General features: G+C 42.3%; 1 long non-coding RNA gene across 1 annotated transcript in view; it reads left to right on the top strand.

Annotated features, from left to right (window-relative positions):
* LOC110301687 overlaps window positions 1-12,230 on the top strand; it is a 91,529-nt gene that overhangs the window by 41,564 nt on the left and 37,735 nt on the right. The window contains exon 4 of the long non-coding RNA XR_002378732.1: window positions 9,898-10,018. This is a non-coding gene — a long non-coding RNA (uncharacterized LOC110301687). The remainder of the gene's footprint in view (window positions 1-9,897; window positions 10,019-12,230) is intronic.

The following is a 12,230-nucleotide window of genomic DNA, read 5'->3' as shown; positions in this document are numbered from 1 at the left end:
AGGAACCGCCAGACTGATTTCCAGAGTGGTTGTACAAACTTGCAATCCCCCCAACAATGGAGGAGAGTTCCTCTTTCTCCACATCCTCGCCAGCATCTGCTGTCACCTGAATTTTTGATCTTAGCCATTCTGACTGGTGTGAGGTGGAATCTGTTTTGATTTCCATTTCCCTGATGATTAAGGATGCTGAACATTTTTTCAGGTGTTTCTTGACCATTCAGTATTCCTCAGTTGAGAATTCTTTGTTTAGCTCTGTGCCCCATTTTTTCATGGGGTTATTTGATTTTCTGGAGTCCACCTTCTTGAGTTCATTATATATATTAGATATTAGTCCCCTATCAGGTTTAGGATTTGTAAAGATCTTTCCCATCTGTTGGTGGCCTTTTTGTCTTATAGATAGTGTCTTTTGCCTTACAGAAGCTTTGCAATTTTATGAGGTCCCATTTGTAAATTCTCGAACTTACAGCACAAGTCATTGCTGTTCTATTCAGGAACTTTTCCCTTGTGCCCATATCTTCTAGGTGTTTCCCCACTTTCTCCTCTATAAGTTTCAGTGTCTCTGGCTTTATGTGGAGTTCCTTGATCCACTTAGACTTGACCTTTGGACAAGGAGATAAAAATGGATCAATTCACATTCTTCTGCATGATAACCACCAGTTTAGCCAGCACCATTTGTTGAAAATGCTGTCTTTTTTCCACTGGATGGTTTTAGCTCCCTTGTCGAAGATCAAGTGACCATAGGTGTGTGGGTTCATCTCAGGGTCTTCAGTTCTATTCCATTGGTCTACCTGTCTATACCAGTACCATGCAGTTTTTATCACAATTGCTCTGTAGTACAGCTTTAGGTCAGGCATGGTGATTCCACTAGAGATGGTTTTATCCTTGAGAAGAGTTTTTGCTATCCTAGGTTATTGTTATTCCAGATGAATTTGCAAATTGTCCTTTCTAATTTGTTGGAGAATTGAATTGGAATATTGATGGGGATTGCATTGAATCTGTAGATTGCTTTCGGCAAGATAGCCATTTTTATTATATTGATCCCACCAATCCATGAGCGTGGGAGATCTTTCCATCTTCTGATATCTTCTTCAATTTCTTTCTTCAGAGACTTGAAGTTCTTATACAGATCTTTCACTCCCTTAGTTAGAGTCACACCATGGTATTTTATATTATTTGTGACTATTGAGAAGGGTGTTGTTTCCCTAATTTCTTTCTCAGCCTATTTATCCTTTGTGTGGAGAAAGGCCATTGATTTGTTTGAGCTAATTATAAATCCAGCTACTTCACTGAAGCTGTTTATCAGGTTTAGGAGTTCTCTGGTGGAATTTTTAGGGTCACTTATATATACTATCATGTGGTCTGCAAATTGTGATATTTTGACTTCTTCCTTTCCAATTTGTATCCCCTTGATCTTCTTTTGTCGTCTAATTGCTCTGTCTAGGACTTCAAGTACTATATTGAATAGGTAGGGAGAAAGTGGGCAGCCTTGTCTAATCCCTAATTTTAGAGGGATTGCTTCCAGCTTCTCTCCATTTACTTTGATGTTGGATACTGGTTTGCTGTAGATTACTTTTAACATGTTTAGGTATGTGCCTTGAATTTTTTATCTTTCCAAGACTTTTATCATGAATGGGTGTTGGATTTTGTCAAATGCTTTTTCAGCATCTAATGAGATGATCATGTGGTTTTTGTCTTTGAGTTTGTTTATATAGTGGATTATATTGATGAATTTCTGTATATTAAACCATCCCTGCATCCCTGGAATGAAGCCTACTTGGTTATGATGGATGATTATTTTGATGTGTTCTTGGATTCGGTTGTCCCTTGCTCTAGGTAAAGGGACACTACAGCCAAGTGGTACACAGATGATGAGGGGTTCAATCATTCTTAACAATTTTTTTTCAAATTTAGTCAAAATTTGTCAAGAAAAATTAAACCTTTACTCTGCACATTTACCAGGTTCTTCTGTGTGTGTCTGTAACTAGACCAGATAATGAGCAGCCAGTGGAGGACTGGGCCACACCTTGACCAGAACTGTTCAGATGTGCATATACTTGGCTCACTAACTAAATTTTGGTTTCACTTCAGAACACCAAAGTTGGACCTATGAGGTCATGAGGAATGGGGCCTCAAATTTCCTTTCCAGTGTCTGCTTCCCACCCTTAATTCATCTCTGTCTCCTGAGGGTGGGCCACTGAACCTGGCTTGGATCACAGGTTTTAAGTCCCACATTCTGTGGTCAGTGGCGAACCTTGGTCTACAGATTCTCATTACTGTGTATGTTATGCCTCTTGAAATAGTGAAGGGAAATCCACACAAGACCAGCTTCAGCCTAAAGCATCTCTCAGGGTACAAGGGCCAGGATTTTCTTTGTGTCTCAGCATTGTTTTGTGTGCTTACGTTCAGTCACAATAAGTACATGGCCTTTCTTAGTCCTCGGTATGGTAATGTAAAGCCATCTCTTGGGGGCTTGTGTGTCTGTGGCTTTGGGATGTCACAGGTCCTGTAAGCTACAAGTTTTCCCCTAGGGCTGTGAAAGTGTGTGTGAGGGGGTGGGTTGGTTTTCTCGCCAGGGTAGGACCTGAAATTAAGCTGAAAATGAACCACCTCAACACTAAACATGCACACATCCTACTGCAGAAAGAAAGGCAGCCACAGCCCTGGGGTACTGGCATGCCAACTCTCACTCCTCACTCTGTCCATGTCTCTGCTCTGCATTTAAAGCCCAAAGCTCCCAAATACTCTCTGTGTGGCTTTGATCATAGTCTGTGGATTGGATTGAGCTTGAGCGCTGTCATCTCTTCCTAAGAAGTAGCATCTATGTGATGGAGTTTTCATGGAGATTTGAGTAAATAATGCAGATAAAGGAAGACCTGGCATGAACTCTACCTGGCCCCTATGTTTTAATAGATGGCAACTGTTGTTATTACTTCTAAATTATATGCAATATATTATTTCTAAATTTTATGCAGCACAAAAGAACTTTTTAATGGCAACATTTAGGTGATAAAATAAATTAGTTAAAAAAAAATAAGGTCTGTGTAGTAAGATGCTTGCTGTGTAAGAGAACCTGAGTCCAACTCCCAGGTGTCCAAAAGTGTAGGTGTGGCCATGTGTGCACCTATAGCCTAAGCACTGTGCAGAGAGAAACAGTAGGGTGGCTGGGGCTTGCAGACTGACAGCCTGGCTCTAGGTTCAGTGAGAGAGTGCATCTCAACAGGACAGTGATAGTGACTTAGCAGAATATGGATGCCCAGTGTCTCCACTGTCTTCTCAGTACCTGCAGACCATTGACTGTCTCCCTACACCTATCTCACCTACACCTACACCTACACCTACACACACACACACATACACACACACACACACACTTCACACATATGCCACATACGCACACAAACATCACATACCACACACACAGTACATAGATATATCTCAGGTACACACACAAACAACACAAAGCAGATCTCTCTCTCTCTCTCTCTCTCTCTCTCTCTCACACACACACACACACACACACACACACACACATTACCACACACAATATGCACACATACCTCATAGAAACACACACACAGAGCACATATCACACACATCAACACACACACATAGGTCCACACATAAAACCCTTTATTATTTTATTGTGCTTTTTGTTAAATCTGAGGATGTAAGCCTTCACAATCCAATATTTTAGTGCCATCCAACTCACTGCTGGGAAAACCCTATGAAGGGTTGGGTAGAAGACGATGTCAGGCCTTAACTACACTTGCTGTTTAGATGGTCTTCAGAGTTCCTCTCAAATGCCAGGATTAGGAGCACTGAGAACCTGAGGTGATCTCAGACAGCTGTAGAGCCAATCTGTGTCATAATGATCTGAACTGCTAGACAGCCTGTACCAGGGCACTCTGTCACTCAGCTGCCCACCCAAGCTCGCTCCTTGCCCCTGATTCAGCCAGGCCAGCTAAATGAAGGGCTGCAGCCATGACCTTTGCCTCGCCAGACAGTGGTGCTAGAGAGTGAAATGGAACAGAGATTATTACTGTATGCTGCTGCTGCTTCATTCTTGTGCCCTGAAGCCAATTTCTGGAAATAAAAAGAAGATATTTCACATTTGTTTTATAAAAAAAAAAAAAAAAAAAAGAGTTTTATGGGCCTCCTGATGTAATGACTCAGTGGGTAGAGCTACTTACCATCAAGCCAGACTAATAGAGGTCAATACCTGGACTCCCACATACCAAAGGAGGAAACCAACTCTGTCCTCTGACCACATCCATACGGTGGCACATGGACATAAGGGCATACACACATGTTATAGACAGACAGACAGACAGACAGACAGGCAGGCAGGCAGGCAGACAGACAGGCAGGCAGGCAGGCAGGCAGGCAGGCAGGCAGGCAGGCAGACAGGCAGGCAGATAGACATCATAAGAATTCAATAGGTTTTCTTTTTGACATAAGGATTCTGAGGCTAGTCCTTTGCTGAACATGCAGGGAGATTAGAAACGTGAAGGGTTCTTCTAATTTAGCACCAGGCAGTTTCTTGCTGCTCTAGCACTGGCTTCTAAGAGTTCACACTTTAGTTAGGTCCAAGTTTGTGACCTGCTGGTGGCAAAGAGCACATGTGGAAGGAAATATGGGGAAATGAGGAGGGGAGGAGGGAGAGTGATACAGCTAGCCATTGGAAGGAACTATGAAACAAGGGGTAGGATCAGAGTGTGACACAGATGTGAGGTCAACAAAGGACCACACTTTGCATGGGAGGTCCGACAAGCCTGCACTCCCCGTAACACACCAAACTGCATCAGGGTGGTAATGCTGTTGGGATATCAGGTAGAGTAAGAAAGGCAGACACTCCAGGCAGCAAAGCCATGCTGCCCTAGCTGACATCAGTATCCTGCTTTGCATCAGAGTGGAATCCATAGCCTTCCTGTGTCCTTCTCCACCTCCACCATGCTCAGTGGACTGTGGCCCTCCACCCTTGGCCCTTCAGTTCCTACTATACCCATCCTGTGCTCTGGCCTAAGAGTCATTTGCTTAGGCTCTTCCTGCCTGGTACATTTTCCATCTGCTTTACTCATTTCTCTGCCATCTTCAGATATTTTCCTACTTAAAACAGTGACTTACTAACTTGTCTTCACGATTCCTTGGAGTAATGATGTAATTTTACTTATGGTGGGTCTTCAGCCTCCTGGCTTCCAGGTCCATGGGAAGGCAAAAGTTATCTTTGTTATCAGCCTCACCCAGGTGAGCCTCTAGGATACACAGCACTTGGGGGATATTTATGGGACCACAAATGAATCATTCACCTGCTACTCATCAATCCTGTCTGTAGTGAGGTTAGACCTCCAAGGATCCCTAAGTTTCAAGCCTGAGAAATAACACGCATGTTCAAGGTAGTCAGGAACCCCATCGAGGCAGGTGAGTGAATTCATGATGTAGTAACCTACCTGACTTTTGCAGAAGACTGCAGACCAATGGATAAGCCCTGAAGATACCAGAAAACATACAGCCCCACATAGAAGTGTGTCTTCACTGGAAATAGCAGTAAATGTGCAAGCAAGACCATAGTGGACATTGGAGCTAAAACAGAACAATATTTGCTAATGACTACTCACACAAATGGATATGTTGTCTCCTTGTGGTTCTTGAACTCTGTCCTGTGTTTATGTCCTCTCTACATCCTGGCAGTGCTCTGTGTGAGGCTCACCCTGGTATCTGGTAACCCATATGCATACCTTGAGTCTTGTTTCAAGATTGTTTAATAAGCGTGTAAATAGCACTTCACAATTTAGTTGGGACATTGTGGGTAGACAACATACAGAATATAGATAAGGCCTGTTTCCTGGCAGTATCATCCAGGTGAAATTCTTAAAGACAGACCTTCTACATTTCTTATTCAATCCACCCTCCAACCCCTGACCTGGCAGGGTTCAGGGATATTCAGCAGTTTCCCAGATTCCCAGTAGCACCCGGGTTTTTCTTCCAGTCCTTCTCTATCTCTCCATCCATTTCTCTAGGGCCCCACAGCAACAGTAGGCTTTACCACTTCCTGTCTGATCCTCCAGGGCCTTGTCACAAGCCTGCCTGAACTGTGTCACTGTGACCTCCCAGTCTAGATAGAAAACAATGTGGTCTGGCCAACAACCACATATAAAGGAAACAGAACCTACATCTGGCCAGGTTTGTGCAGAAAGAGGTAATTGCCTGAGTATTGGAGCCCCATGCCCCTCATGAAGTCTTGGTGCCCAGGAAGCCTGAAGGGAGTTACTGAGATGCCACTGCCAAAATATTTGGCCAGCATATCTTGACTTGGTCCCCTTTGAAGTCTTTCTCTGCCTAGAAATTGTCCTTTTGTTCTCCTCCTGCATGAAGGCTGCCAGCCCTACTGAGGTTGGAAGTGGCACCAGAACATTCATTCATTAAACACAACCATTCATTAAACATCCTTTGCATCTACTAAAATGTACTTAGATCTCTGATAGTGTCTGCTAAATAGCTCCATGGGTCTCAAGCTTATGCAAGTTGTGGTTTGTTAGTTAGTTAGTTTGTTTTTATGGCCATGAGAATATGAATTTAGAGCACAAGCCCTTCAAAGGGTGCTTCTTGGTACATTGCATAAAGTATATGCTTCATTCTTGCATTCACTGAGGCTATCCAATACTTCCCTCCATCTCTCAGGTCAGAGACTGGCTGTGATGTTTTAATCCTACTAATCTGAGTTATAACCCCACTAAAACTAAGAGAAAATGCAGAGTGCCCAAGCAAATGAAAGCAACATGCTGACAATAGAGCATGGTCTGACGTCATTACCCAAAGCAATACAAGTGACTGCGTGGAGTTGAAGCAGAGTCTTCTCAAACAAGCACCTTATCCAACTGGAAGTCTTTTTGACAGGTAAAACCAACTCTTCCCCATACCATAAAACACATGTAGGGGCTTCTCCTGATGTATTACAGTGTTTAAACGGGCTGTATGTTTCAGAATTCTAGTAGGGTATGAACCATCTTAGTTACTGTCATGATTGTAAATAGAATAACTGAAGAAGCCATGAATTCCTTGTGCTTGTTTAGGAGTTTTGCTAAGCCTAGAACAAAAGTGAACATCAGACACTGCCTTGTAAGGCACACGCCAAGACACTTTGAGGACAGTATTACTGCAGTAAAGTGAACTTACCATGCCTTCCTGTTGGATAGTTTGTAATCCTACCAACAAAGGATGCAGTCCTCTTAAAGGACTGTAGAATGAGGAATTCAAGATGATGTAGACTATCTTATTGGTCACAGCTTGCAACCAACAGATTAGTGTTCAAATCTAATGTTTAACTTCAGGATAAATGAATCTCTGGAGATTGCTATGACCACAGAGTGGTGGACATTGCCATAACCACGGGTGAAGGAGGTTGCTATAACCACATAGTGTCAAAACTTTAGACCAGACCACTAAAAGGGTTGTGTTTCTTACAACCAAAACCAAACTCTGGATCTCAATATATTAAACACTTTTATCCTATATTGTCAATACTGATTTGTCCAGAATAAGAAATAGTCAAAAGGCCATGGGGACCTGGGAAGATCCACATACAGGGCTCCCATATGGAACTTCATTGAGCTCCTAACCTAGCAGGAAGAGGCCAAGAGTTTAATAGAAAAAGCTTAAATATATCTTATGTTCATGCCTGACTGTACTGAAGATGTATCAGAAATATAATGAGGTCCCAGAACAAACAGCATCCAGCAGAAGTGACATGCTAAGATGGGCCATGAACAAGAAGAGGCCCTTCCCATTGATGAAAACCATGAAGATGGGACCATGCTGCTGAAAAAAGAAAAAACAAACAAACAGATAGGTGTCAGCAGGAACTAACAAGTGTGTCAATTTGCTATTGCTTTCTTGAATTGCAGGATGACTTTTTTTCCTACAAAACAGAAGGAAGAAGTGAATAAATTAAATTCATATGCCTCAAGGAGGACTTGAAAACATGCCAGGGATCAGCCAGCTGGCATCTGCACAGTATCCAGGGTGTCTTCTAAGAAAGAAGAAACCACAGACCATAGCAGGAAATCTGAACTTAACAGAATCTTTTCAGATTTGCTTCTCCACTGAGGATCTAGAAGGTTCTAATGAACATTCATATTTTCCTAAGAAGACAGGAGCCCCTGCCCCTCCATGACAGCCCCTGGATCTGTCACCAAGAGCCCACTTAGTCAGTTCTGTGTCGAGTACTGCTATTGAAAGCAGTACCTAGAAGATTCCCACAACTGTCACAAGCTCCCAATAAACGTTTTATGGGTGGGATCTAACATAGTCTGCATCCCAAACAACCTCTCAATGCCATTATTTAAATGAATACATTATTGGGATCCAAAACAGAAAAGTACTTTGAAATTATCCCAAATGAACAAAAATGTTCAAGTGTGACTCATCTATTTTTAAGCATGAGAGACATGTCTCCTTAAGGTCAGTCTTATCCTAAACAGAGAGAACTCCTCTGTCATTCTTTTCTGCAATTCTAGCTGGGCCTCAGGATCCTTCTTAACTCTGTGCTCCAGGTATGGTATAGCAGATGATCAGAAAACATTAGTCGAAACCCAAATGGCACTTGGTTTGACTTGGCTTAAGATGGAAGAAGCTAAGACAATGGAAAAGGGAGTCTGTTCATCCTGCATCCCCCTCCTTTTTGGAGGGAGGGTCTCTTGTGTCTCAGACTAGCCTTGAATCTATTATTAAAGTTAGCCAAAGATCTTCAACTTCTGTTTCTCCTGCTTCTACCTCCCAATTCTTTGATTACAGGCCTGCACCATGACACTCAGGTATGTGATGCCGAGGTTCAAACCTAGAGATTCATGCACATTAGGCAAGCAGTCTACCAATGGAGTTTTCCCCATAGCCACAGAAAAAGAAATTTTTGAGCCACATAATTGTTGTACAATGGCTCCCATTAATGGAAGGCTTACTATGTCCCAAATACTATGATCTGAGTCTAAAATGTCTAAACTTATTTGATCCTTAACATCACTCAGTGTAGAAGGTGGCATTAGTTTTCCATCTATATAAGTGTGATACTATAGACTGGGAAACAAAAAGGGAAATGGAAAAGAATGCACAGATGAAAATTCCAGAGCTGGGATTTGAACCCACATATCCCGTTTCAGAGACTAAAAAGGGGGGAAATATTAAAATAATAATAAAAATCTAATTGGAAGGACAAGTAAGAAGAGAAAGGAAACAGTCAGCTTTGATTTGAAAATGTCTTTGATTACATATACATGTTTGTATAGGTGTGTAGTGCTATTATTTATTGTATACCACTGCAGATTATATGGATGTGTATGCACACACACACTTCTTCTGCATATTAATAACTTATAGCAACAAAGTGGACACGAGTGAACCTTTTTTTAAGATATGAGGAAACACTGTAATATTTGACCTTTTACAATTATCCTACTAAAAGTCCACCTACTGAAGGAAAGATGAGGGTAAATGTCAGACAGCAAATCACAGACTACTGAAAAGGTTACAGCACAGCAAAGCATCCCCACACTGCTTTAGCTCAAGACATGGTAATAAGGAACTTAATTTATTCTGATTAAAAATTCTTCTTGTGGTGATATGAGAGTCTATTTTCATGGACAACAATTAGGACCCAAATGCAAAGTTCAAGACTTATTTCCTGAATGGCATCATCAAGGTTCCTCTCTAGGGGTTTAGAAGAAACATCCACGATGTTCTTGTGTTTCCTAAAGGAATGGCCAATCCACCCACCTCTGTACACTCTCCCTACTGTTTGCCAACAAGAAAGAATAGCCCCTGCTGCCAAGTTGACATGAGAAAAAAAAGATTATGTATATACCCATGACTGTGGTCTGAATATTTGTATCTGCCTCCCAAATGCAGATGTTAAAATCTGAACCACAAGGCAGAGCTGTCTGGAGAGATAATTGTGGTGGTCAACACAGATTATCAGCTTGACCAAACTTTGGACATACCTATGTTGAAGTATCAAGATTAGACTAACGTAAGTAAGGAGACCCATATTAAGTGTGGACGGCATGATTTCATGTGCTGGAATCCCAAACTACATATAGAGAAATGGGAGCAGAGCGCGGACATTCATCTCTCTGCTTCATAAGTGTGGACTAAAAGTGATCTGCTGTCTTATACTCCAGCCACCTCCAGATGGTGAGTGCAGATACACTCCTGCAATCACAATCACAAGACAGGGAGTGTTGATACACTTCTGAATCAACAGTGAGCACAGACACACTACTGCAACCACACACAGTGACACAGACATACTCCTGCAATCACACACAGTGACACAAATATACTCCTGACACCACAGAGAGTATGCACAGATACAGTCCTGCAACCACAGACAGTGACACAGATATCCTCCTGCCACCACAGATACATCTTGCCTCTTTGTGTTTGTCAGAATGTCAAGAAAAGAAAGAAAGCCAGAAGCCTGGAAAGTATTAGTAATGAACAGAGTCAGAGAGGTCATGATAGATATCCCAGAGAATAGCATGGCCCCATCTACCATACAAGGGCACAGTAAACAAGGGTGTTCATGAAGCAGGAAATGGTCTCTCCCCAAACTTACTCCTCTCTAGAGTGTGGAAAGTGCAGGTGCTATTTATAAACTGCTTACTTTAGTGACATTGTTTAATAGCAGCAGAAACAGACTGAAATACATCTTTCTCCTGTTTTTTTTTCCACATCTCATGTAACACTGTAATTACTTATGATAATTGCTGTTAGTATTTGACCTCTTTCCTTTTCCATGAAACAAAATGGCTTCTAACATGTCATGTTTGAGAGTTTGAAATATATTTCTTGTAGACAGGATATGAATCCCAATCTCTGTCATCCACTCAATATAATTAACTATAAAAAATAGCATGATATTTAAAAAGAATAATCACACTGCTGGATAGCATAAAGTTAGTTACACACCAATCTCTGTAAAAGTTGATTCCAAAACAAGAGACAATTTTTGGTTATGACCAACCTTATCACCAGATCGTGTGTGTGGCTCTTCAAAGTTGGTTCTGCTGGGATCTAGAACTAAAAGACTTTAAGTAAAGTGTGTGGTTGAATATGATAATTGAAGCAGCTATAGCAGATGGAGCAGGTCCACTTTTGAAGATTATATACAGTCACTAGACATTGCTGTTTGTAACAAAATCTAAAACCTGTATGCAAATAAGTGTACTTAAATAAACACATGAAAGATTTAAAATTTGAAAATGATCTCTAGAAAGTTCTATAAGTACAAACATGAGATAAAAGAAAAAGTCGGCGCTAGCACCGGGTCACTGTGGGTGCAGAGTCAGCGGACACCCCCAAGGTCCCTAGAGGATTCTCCATGTGATCTTATGACCACCGGTGAGTGGAACACAACTTCTGTTCCATTCCAATCACGTAAAACCTGAGACAGCATTAGGGAAGCAGAAAACCCGGCCTGACCAGGATCACAAGTCCCTTCTGGTTGGTGCCAGCACCTGGTCACCTTGGGCATGGAGTCAGTGGAGACCCCCAAGATCCCTAGAGGACAGCTTCTGAGGCAGACCCCGTTTCAGGCTCCAGACATCCGGGCACCTTCCCTGCCAGAGGAGAGGAGTCCGCCCCACCCGGGAGGGCTTTGCTGGAGAACCTGGGGGAACCATCTTGGTTCCTGGATCCCACCAAGACTAGTCTGTGCAGGTGGGAGTGTGGACTACAGAAGTTAACAGCTTCTAGGACAGGCCGAAGCGACACAGCTTCTGGGAAAGGCCCTGTTTCGGGCCTTCATCTTCTGCCAGGAGGCAGATCTGAACACCAGGTATCTGTGGACCTTCCCTGTAAGAGGAGAGCTTGCCTGCAGAGAGTGCTCTGACCACTGAAACTCAGGAGAGAGCTGGTCTCCCAGGTCTGCTGATAGAGGCTAACATAATCATGAGAGAAAAAAGCTCTAACCAGAGACAACTATAACAACTAACTCCAGAGATTACCAGATGGCAAAAGGCAAATGTAAGAATCTTACTAATAGAAAACAAGACCACTCACCATCATCAGAACGCAGCACTCCCACCTCACCCAGTCCTGGGCACACCAACACACCCAAAAAGCAAGACCCGGATTTAAAAGCATGTCTCATGACAATAGTTGAGGACATCAAGAAGGACTTTAATAACTCACTTTAAAAAATACAGGAGAACACTGCTAAAGAGTTACAAGTCCTTAAA

Source organism: Mus caroli, chromosome 9, assembly GCF_900094665.2.
Source record: "Mus caroli chromosome 9, CAROLI_EIJ_v1.1, whole genome shotgun sequence".
NCBI lineage: Eukaryota > Metazoa > Chordata > Mammalia > Rodentia > Muridae > Mus > Mus caroli.
The sequence above is the reverse complement of the archived record's forward strand: the minus strand, read 5'-3'. Positions and strand labels throughout refer to the sequence as shown.